Source organism: Heloderma suspectum, chromosome 2, assembly GCF_057233095.1.
Source record: "Heloderma suspectum isolate Gila_16-S chromosome 2, 16-S_ref, whole genome shotgun sequence".
In the NCBI taxonomy this organism is placed as follows: domain Eukaryota; kingdom Metazoa; phylum Chordata; class Lepidosauria; order Squamata; family Helodermatidae; genus Heloderma; species Heloderma suspectum.
The window spans coordinates 267,774,194-267,784,236 of NC_139459.1; the positions used below are offsets into that span (position 1 = coordinate 267,774,194).

At 44.5% G+C, this 10,043-nt stretch overlaps 1 long non-coding RNA gene across 1 annotated transcript; it reads left to right on the forward strand.

The window, feature by feature from the left end:
* Positions 1-281: 281 nt before the first annotated feature.
* On the forward strand, positions 282-9,686 carry LOC146354535 (uncharacterized). Its single transcript, XR_014788429.1, has 3 exons — positions 282-352; positions 1,943-2,049; positions 6,825-9,686. It is a non-coding gene; the product is annotated as an uncharacterized LOC146354535 (long non-coding RNA).
* Positions 9,687-10,043: the final 357 nt, after the last annotated feature.

Sequence of the window (10,043 nt, forward strand, 5' to 3'; positions counted from 1 at the left end):
ATGGAGGGGTTACTTTAGTACAAATTGGTCTTCATACTTTGGCACAAAAAGCATGATTGGAACATGCTGCGGGTGTGCGATGAGGTGGTAGCGGGGGAGCTTTCACTGGGGCTCCTGAAAGGACCTTACAAATTAAAAGTAGTAATACTTTGAAGGTAAGTCAGAAAAATTGGTGTGTGTGTGTGTGTGTGTGTGTGTGTGAGAAAAACAGTCCTGGTGTATTTAAATGAAATAAACCCTTCGTTCGCTTTCTATTTAACTTTACCTCTGTTTGTTCAAAGGCCCAGATGACAGAATAAGAGCGACCTATGTTGACTATCTGGTGATTGCTGGAATGGTCAACGTTAGACCAGTAAGTCATCTGACCATTTTGTCTCTTTGGCAACACCTTATTTATCTACCATCCCCTCTGGAAATTCCCATTTTATCTTGGGAAACATCCATTTCCACACCATCTTATCATCCCATGCCTACGGCCTCTAGCTTGTTATGAATACGAGGCTATACATTTAAACTCTGCTAATTTGACATTCTTGGTGTAAAGCATTTGCTGCCCTCTCCTTTTCTTCCAGCCAACAGATCTTTGCCCTGCATGGCTGGCCAGTTTAGCTTGACTTAGGCAGCCAGTTTCATGTATTCCTCCCCTTTCACTCCCTTTTAGATTACCACCCTCCACCAATCAACTTCATGGAATCCGTTTTATCTCTAGGGATATGTAATTTGGCTCAAAGGGCTGGTAAATGGTTTTGTTGACCCTAAACTTGGAACCCTGGGGGTGAAGCAAGTTTGTCCCTTGGCTGCATGAGCAGCAAAGATGTCCCAAAGGCAGTTGACAAGAGCTGTTGGCTATTTCGTTTGGTTGCCTGCTCTGCCCAAGTGGTGAAATAATTTTCAGAAGTGCAATGGAACATGCAGCCAGTTGCATGAAGCCTCAAGCTTTGGAAGGAAACTCAAGAACTTTGGGGCCCAGATAGTTTTCTCATCCATCCTTCCAGTAGTTAGAACAGGGATAGAAAGGGAAAGAAAAATACTCTGGGTGAATGACTGGCTATGAAGGTGGTGCCGACGAGAGAGATTTGGATTCTGGGACCACCAGCTATACTTCCTGGAAGATGGACTGTTGGCAAGGGATGGGTTGCACCTCACAAAGGCTGGGAAGAATGTGTTTGGCCAAAGCATGAAGAACTTTATCAGGAGGGCTTTAAACTGAATCCCACGGGGGAAGGGAGACGTAAAGTTGGGGGTAACATTGGACAAAGGCTCATGCACCGCAACGGAGAGAACAGCTCTAATAGCACCCAATTATAGTCTTCACAAACATGTAGGAAGAAAGCCAGACTATGTCTATATACTAATCTATATACTCAAATTGGACTCAAAGAGTGCTTATCAATGGAGATCTTCTCAAACTGGGGAATGGTAACGAGCAGGGTACCACAGGGCTCAGTCCTGGGCCCAGTGCTCTTCCACATTTTTATTAATGACTTGGAGGAGGAGGTGCAGGGAATGCTTCTCCAATTTGCTGGACAGCCATCTGTCAGGAATGCTCTGACTTGGGAGTCCTGCGTTGAGCAAGGGGTTGGACTCAATGATCTTATAGGCCCTTTCCAGCCCTACAGTTCTATGATTCTATGAAAATGGGGTTGAACCACCTTCTACCTAAGGATCTGAGATAAGCAAAACTCAGACTCATGAAGGTCCTCTGATTTCCATCTCAGACTTCATTCCAACTCAAGTCTGCATCGGCTTGTGAGCTTCTTTTTTCCCCACATGGAAATTCATGCGTATTTTGGTTCCCCTTTTTGAAAACGTATGCATTTTTGTGAGCTTTTTCAAGTGTACCCATTTTTCTTCCATTGACTGAAGTGTGCATGTGTGCACATTTTAAAAATGTATGCATTTTTCCTGAACGTTTTCCAAATGTACATATTTTTAACACCAGTTCTAGGTTGCGCGAATCACATTGCAACCTCAGAAATGTAAGGACTTCCGACTGCAGATCACATTCAAGTTCCGACTGCAGATCACATTCAAGTTTGGTTCCTGGAGGTAAGAATTAGAAAAATTCTGGTCAAAAATGAACTGAACCGAATTCCATCCCCATCCCTGATTCCACCTCTTCCTGTACCTCCACTGTCATCATTTACCAATCCCCATCATCTCTCTTTATTCCAGTCATCCCTGCCTCTCTTATTTATTTTATTTTATTTTATTTTTATCTCTTATTTCTTTATTATTTTAATGTATTTAAATGAATGTTCCACAATAATAAGAACACAGAAATTGTTTTGCTGGATCAAACCAAAGATCTCTCTCCAGTTCAGCACTCTGCCTTCCAGATGCCTTGAAGTTGATAAGGAAAGCTCATGATTGTTAGCATGATCTTCTCCCCACTCCTATATATACAGTACAGGTCTACTACCTAGGAATAAGCAGATGAGGAGTAAGCTGGGAGAGATGGCAGCAAAAACCTTTAACACAGAAGCAGTTCAGGAAGCTGGCAACAATTTCCCCAGGGCTTGATGATCTTGTTCAGTTGTTTGATAGCAACAATGTTGGGTTTCAGGGTTTCCCCACAATAGCCACATTGCCTCTTCCTTAGTGACTGCTGTATCTTGAGTCAATCAAACCCTGAGACAGTCAGCAGGGAGACAGTGTAACCTGGTGCCATCCAGACGTCTTGGACTACAATTCCCAGCATTCCTGACCATTGGTCATGCTGGCTGGGGCTGATGGGAGTTGAAGTCAAAAAATCTGAAGGGCACTAGGTTGGGGAAGGCTGACCCATATATTGTCACATGTACACATGCTAGAAAGGCACAAGTAGGAGTTCCAAACATAAGTATACATATGTAGCCTTTCGAACAATAGCATAGAAGCAACATAGGGAGCTGCCTTATGCAAGTCAGACCATGGCTCTGTCCAGCTAAATATTGTCTATATCAGCCTTCACCAACCTGGTGCCCTCTAGATGTTTTGGATGTCAAATGTATGCATGTATGATCATAGAATAGAATAGTAGGTTAGGAAGGGGCCTACAAGGCCATCGAGTCCAACCCCCTGCTCAGTGCAGGAATCCAGGTCAGAGCATCCCTGACAGATGGCTGTCCAGCCTCGTCTTGAAGGCCTCCAGTGTGGGAGAGCCCTCCACCTCCCCAGGTAATTGCTTCCATTGTTGTATTGCTCTAACAGTCAGGACGTTTTTCCTGATGTTCAGCCGGAATCTGGCTTCCTGTCACTTGAGCCCATTATTCCGTGTCCTGCACTCTGGGATGATCAAGAAGAGATCCTGGCCTTCTTCTCTGTGACAACCTTTCAAGGACTTGAAGAGCGCCATCATATCTCCCCTCAGTCTTCTCTTCTCAAGACTAAACATGCCCAGTTCTTTCAGTCTCTCTTCATAGGGCTTTGTTTCCAGTCCCCTGATCATCTTTGTTGCCCTCCTCTGAACCCTCCCCAGTTTGTCTGCATCCTTCTTAAAGTGTGGTGCCCGGAACTGGACACAGTACTCCAGATGAAGCCTAACCAGTGCTGAGTAGAGGGGAACTAGTACTTCCCGGGATTTGGAAGCTATGCTTCTATTCATGCAGCCCAAAAGAGAATTTGCCTTTTTTGCAGCCACATCACATTGTTGGCTCATATTCAGCTTGTGATGGACAACAATTCCAAGATCCTTCTCGCTTGTAGTGTTGTTGAGCCCCGTATCCCCCATCTTGTAACTGTGCCTTTGGTTTCTTTTTCCTAGGTCCAGAACTTGGCATTTATCCCCATTAAATGTCATTCTGTTGTTTTCTGCCCAGCGCTCCAGTCTGTCAAGATCACTTTGAATTTTGTTTCTGTCTTCCAAAGTATTAGCTATCCCGCCCAATTTTGTGTCATCTGCAAATCTGATCAGCATTCCCTGCACCTCCTCCTCCAAGTCATTAATAAAAATGTGGAAGAGCACTGGGCCCAGAACTGAGCCGTGCGGTACCCCACTCGTTATCTCTCCCCAGTTTGAGAAGGTGCCATTGATAAGCACTCTTTGAGTCCAATTCTGCAGCCAACTGTGGATCTACCGGACTGTTGTTTCGTCTAGCCCACTTTGAGCTAGTTTGCTCATCAGGAGATCATGGGGCACTTTGTTGAAAGCTTTGCTGAAGTCAAGGTATATGATGTCTACAGCATTCCCACAGTCCACAAGGGAGGTTACATGATCAAAAAATGAGATCAGATTCATCTAGCAGGACTTGTTCTTGACCAGTCCATGTTGGCTTCGAGTAATCACTGCATTGTTTTCAAGGTGCTTATAGATGAATTTCTTTATCATCTGCTCCAGAATTTTCCCAGGGATTGATGTCAGACTGACTGGTCTGTAGTTCCCAGGTTCCTCCTTTTTACCCTTTTTTGAAGATAGGGACAACATTAGCCCTCCTCCAGTCATCTGGCACTTCCCCCGTCCTCCATGATTTCTCAAAGAGAATAGACAGCAGTTTTGAGAGTTCTTCTGCCAGTTCCTTTATTATTCTAGGATGCAGTTCATCTGGCCCTGGAGATTTGAACTCATTCAAAGGAATTAGGTGTTCCTTGACCATATGCGTATCGATCTCAAGCTGCAATCCTGCCCTTTCAGCCTGTACTTTGCCTTTGCCAGGGGGATCATAGACCCTCATTTGGGAGAAGACTGAGCCAAAGTAGGAATTGAGCACTTCTGCCTTTTCTTTGTCATCTGTTATCATTTTGTCATCCTTATTTAATAGCTGAACAACCATTTCTTTCCTCTGCCTTTTACTATGCATGTATCTGAAGAAAGCCTTTTTGTTGTTTTTAGCATCCCTCGCTAACCTCACCTCGTTCTCAGCTTTAGCCTTCCTGATGCCATCCTGCAATTCTGTGCTACCTGCCTGTACTCTTCCTTTGTTACTTGGCCTTCTTTCCACTTCCTATATGTTTGCTTTTTTGTTTTCAGGTCATCTCTAAGCTTTTTGTGAAGCCACATTGGCTTCTTCTGTTGTCTTCCACCTTTTCTTTTTGTTGGAATTGTTTGTAATTGTGCCTTGAGAATTTTCTTATTTAAAAGCTCCTACCCATCTTTGACTCCTTTTCCCGTTAGAGTCGCTTGCCATGGGACCTTACTGATCATTGTTCTGAGTTTATGAAAATCAGCTTTTCTAAAATCCAGGGTACACATTTGGCGACACTTGGCTTTTGCTTCCTTTAGAACCAAGAACTCAAGTATAACATGGTCGCTTTCCCCTAGAGTTCCTGTAACTGCTACTTTATCTACTAAGTCATCTCTGTTGGTTAGGATCAAGTCAAGGAAAGCCGATCCTCTAGTTCCTTGCTCTACTTTCTGTAGGAGGAAGTTATCCGCCACACAAGTCAGGAATTTCCTGGAGGGGCCATGTTTTGCAGAATTTGTCTCCCAACAAATATCGGGGAAATTGAAGTCCCCCATTGCTACTACATCATGCTTCCTGATATTTCTGTACTGCCCAATAGGTGAAGCTCTCTGGGTGGTTCGCAACAATTAAAACTATAAAACACAACCTGATACAATACAAAAAGTTTAAAACTACAGTAGAAAATAAAGTAAAAACCAAAATTAAACCTGGCAGCAACGCAACGATTTAAAATGTAGATTTAAAACAGAAACTGAACGACTAAAACGCCTGGAAAAATAAGTAGGTGTTCACCTGGCACCGGAAAGACCATGACACAGGTGCCAGGTGAGTCTCTCTGGGAAGCTCATTCCACAAATAGGGTGCCACAACAGAAAAGGCCCTCTTCTTAGTAGCCATCCACCTCACTTCCTTTGTTGGGGGCTCCTGTGGAAGGACCACAGAGGACGATCTTAGGGTCCAGGCAGGTGTATATGGGAGGAGACGATCCTTCAGGTAACCTGGCCCTAAGCCATTTAGGGCTTTGAATGTTAAGACCAGCACTTTGAATGCGGTCCGGACATGGACTGGCAGTCAGTGCAGATGGAAAAGTACTGACATTGTCCCCAGCCAGCAGCATGGCCAATAGCTGGGGGCTATCGTTCAAAACATAGGGAGGGTACCAGGCTGATAAAAGCTGGTCTCCACTAGACTGGCAACAGCTCTCCAGGATTTCAAGGAGGAGTCTTTCACAGTCCTCTTTAGAAATGTTAGTGATTTAATCTGGGACTTTCTGCATGCAAAGGAGGTGCTCTGCCACTAAGCTGTGGGAACCCAATGATATATCCTGGCTCTGGGGACCTGCATTACTGGTATGACAGTTAAAGCCTGTTGCACTTCTGTTGGTCTTCACTGAAATGTTAGCTGCATAGCTTAAATTTGTTCATTTTAATCTACTGTTACACAATTTGAGCCTCTGGGTTAGAGTAATCTGTACATTCAGAGAACTGAAAATATATTCCTAGGGTAGGGATCGCCATCACTGGGAAATCTGGCCCTTTGGGGGCTCACTGGAGTTCTGCGGCACCCCCGATTCAGCTTGCGTTTGTGAGCCGAGCTGCAGGTTTTTCCCAAAATTCAGGAACTTTTTCATTTTTTTTTATTTGCAGAAATAGATTTGCAAAAAAATATAGAAAATCTACTAGCTGGCCTGACTCTCTGCAGACCAAGTCAGGCCAGCTAGCAAAAGACAAGCCGAAATCTGGGAGGGGGGGGCAGGGTGCCAATGAAAGCTCATCGAGCTCCACCCCCACCCCCCAACTGGATTCCTCTAACATCCCTATCCTCAGGTTTGATTCCAGAACTCCAGGGAAAGATTCCTGCTGGCTTCAATGGAATTTCAACAGGCATGCTGGATGCTTACAATATTTCTGATGGGGTATGTTTCTCTTTTTTTTCCCCCAGTAGTAATGTATGGCTGTGAGAGCTGGACTATAAGGAAGGCTGAGCGCCGAAGAATTGATGCTTTCGAACTGTGGTGCTGGAGAAGACTCTTACGAGTCCCCTGGACTGCAAGGAGGTCAGATCAATCAATCCTAAAGGAAATCAACCCTGAGTGCTCCTTGGAAGGACAGATACTGAAGCTGAAGCTCAAATATTTTGGCCACCTAATGCGAAGAGAAAACTCTCTGGAAAAGACCCTGATGCTGGGAAAGACTGAAGGCAAAAGGAGAAGGGGACAGCAGATGATGAGATGGCTAGATAGCATCACTGATGCAATGAATATGGACTTGAGCATGCTCCGGGAGAGAGCGCAGGACAGGAAGGCCTGGCGTGCTATGGTCCATGGGGTCACGAAGAGTCGGACATGACTGAACGACTGAACAGCAACAACAACAATGTTTCTCTTTGCACAGAAAGTGGATCAGAGAGGATTGGACCTGCTACCTGATAGCAAATTAAATAACTAGAATGAATTTCTTCACTGGTTTCAAGACTAATCTCCCAGAAAATGGGTCACAAAACCCTTAGAATAACCTGCCAGTAGTATGTTACATGAAAATGGGATGTCAATTTAATCCCCCTCACTAAGCACCCAGAGGGAAATTAGACCAAGCTGGAAAGGAAGGGCAGCCTTATGTTCTAAATTCACCCCCAAACCCCATCCAGGCTCCAGATGAACACCCATCTCACACAGGAGGCTAGTAATCAAGGCCTACTCTGTCCCTCTTGACACACATTACTACGGACAGGTGTATAAGTCCCTTCACAAAGGATGTTCAACTTCTAACTCAAATTCTAAATCAACACTTCCCTACAAGTCCCAAGTCTCCACCATCCTTAGCTAGTGCATCTATTCTTGAGGCATCTGGAACTTCATTCATTCTGTTGTTGTTGTTGTTGTTGTTGTTGTTGTTGTTGTTATGTTCTTTAACTCCTGGACTTAGTATGAGGACCTGTTCAGTGTTCACACATGCAGCATTGCTGCCAACCCCACCCCTTCGAAATCTTAAATCTCATGTATGCCTGCAACTATGTGAAGATAGAGAACCAGAAACATACATATACCCACACACACACTGTGCAGACTCATAAGGGTGTACATCCAGTTCACTTGGACCTTTCTACACACGCTCTCAGGCATTTGCAAGCTCCATGATAGAGTGGCCATTTGCACATTGCCAAAAAAGAGGAAATCCATAACCAAAAAGCCAACAAAAAAGGGGGACACAGATTTGCATAACATTTAGTGCAAATTTAGAAATAGTAACTATAATTTAAACAGAAATGAAACTGATCACACCATAGTGGAGCAGACTGACTAGGTGACCTGTGTGCTTGCTTGCTCAGTCTGCTGTCCAGGTGCGAAGCGTCGATGGACAACTTCAAGGCCCCTGCTACTCTCCCTCCCTTCTTATGGATCTTTATTTTTAAACCAGACTTGGACTGGACAGTCCTTCAAATAGAGGACTGTCCCCTGCCAGATCTCCAAAATAGAGGGCCATCCTCTGTAAAGTAGGACACCTGGCCACCCTAGAAGTCCATGAAGACAGCTTGAAGAGAATTTAGAGGGCTGATGCTGCTTGTGTGAACCACTCCTGAGAGAAGTGAAAGTGAGGAAAGAAATGATGATGCCTTTTAAGGAGCAGAAACACTAGCAGTGTTTGCCCATGTGAATATGCCAAGAGGAGGAGGGCCTGCTTTTCCCCTCTTCAGGGTGGCTCAGTTCATCGCATCATCACAAAGGGCATGATTATGTGCAATGGAGAAAGCAGAGCCAAGAAGAACTCTGGGATATCCCCACACGACTGTCCTTCTGAAGGCAGGAACAGTGAAACACCACAATGTATTCCTGTATAAACTGCCTTATACTAAGTCAGATCAATAGCCCATCTCATACAGCCAGTACTGTAGGGTCTACTCTTGCTACTCCTTGACTGGAGAGGCCAGGGAATGATCTGGAGATCTTTTGCCTGCAAAGCATGTGCACTGTCACTAGGCCATATTCCCTCCCATACACCTTCAGGTGTCCTGCTCCCTGAAATCTTTGCTTTTTCTCTTTTCTGCTCCTTCTGCAAACATCATCCAGGTTTCACATCACTCTGCTGCCTGTCCTCCAGCTGGAAGTGAAGGACATGACTGAGGTTCTGGGGCAAAATGGCACACAAGTGCAACATCCTATAATTTCTGCTAGAGTGTTTTATCTCCAGAGAGGCAACAGTTGTTCCAGAGCATAAGTGAGTGAACACTAGAGATGTATAGATTTTGTTAAATCTATTTCATCTGTATTATTTCGCAGACAGGCTCGATGAAACAACTATCAGATAGATCTACATCTTGGCTACAGAATCGGACTCAAAGAGTGCTTATCAATGGGACCTTCTCAAACTGGGGAGAGGTAACGAGTGGGGTACCGCAGGGCTCAGTCCTGGGCCCAGTGCTCTTCAACATTTTTATGAATGACTTGGAGGAGGAGGTGCAGGGAATGCTTCTCCAATTTGCAGATGACACCAAATTGGGTGGGATAGCTAATACCTTGGAAGACAGAAACAAAATTCAAAGTGATCTGGATAGACTGGAGCACTGGGCAGAAAACAACAGAATGACATTTCATAGGGATAAATGCCAAGTTCTGCACCTAGGAAAAAGAAACCAAATGCACAGTTACAAGATGGGGGATACGTGGCTCAACAACACTACAAGCGAGAAGGATCTTGGAATTGTTGACGATCACAAGCTGAATATGAGCCAACAATGTGATGTGGCTGCAAAAAAGGAAAATGTTTCTTCGAAAGAGAGCTTCGACTATTGGGTGGTATAGAAATGAAATAAATAAATGAAAAAATTAAAAAAATAAAATGTTATTTTGGGCTGCATTAATAGAAGCATAGCTTCCAAATCCTGGGAAGTACTAGTTCCCCTCTACTCAGCACGGATTAGGCCTCATCTGGAGTACTGTGTCCAGTTCTGGGCACCGCACTTTAAGAAGGATGCAGATAAGCTGGAGAGGGTTCAGAGGAGGGCAACAAAGATGATCAGGGGACTGGAAACAAAGCCCTATGAAGAGAAACTGAAAGAACTGGGCATGTTTAGCCTTGAGAAGAGAAGACTGAGGGGGAGTTATGATAGCACTCTTCAAGTCCTTGAAAGGTTGTCACAGAGAGGAAGGCCAGGATCTCTTCT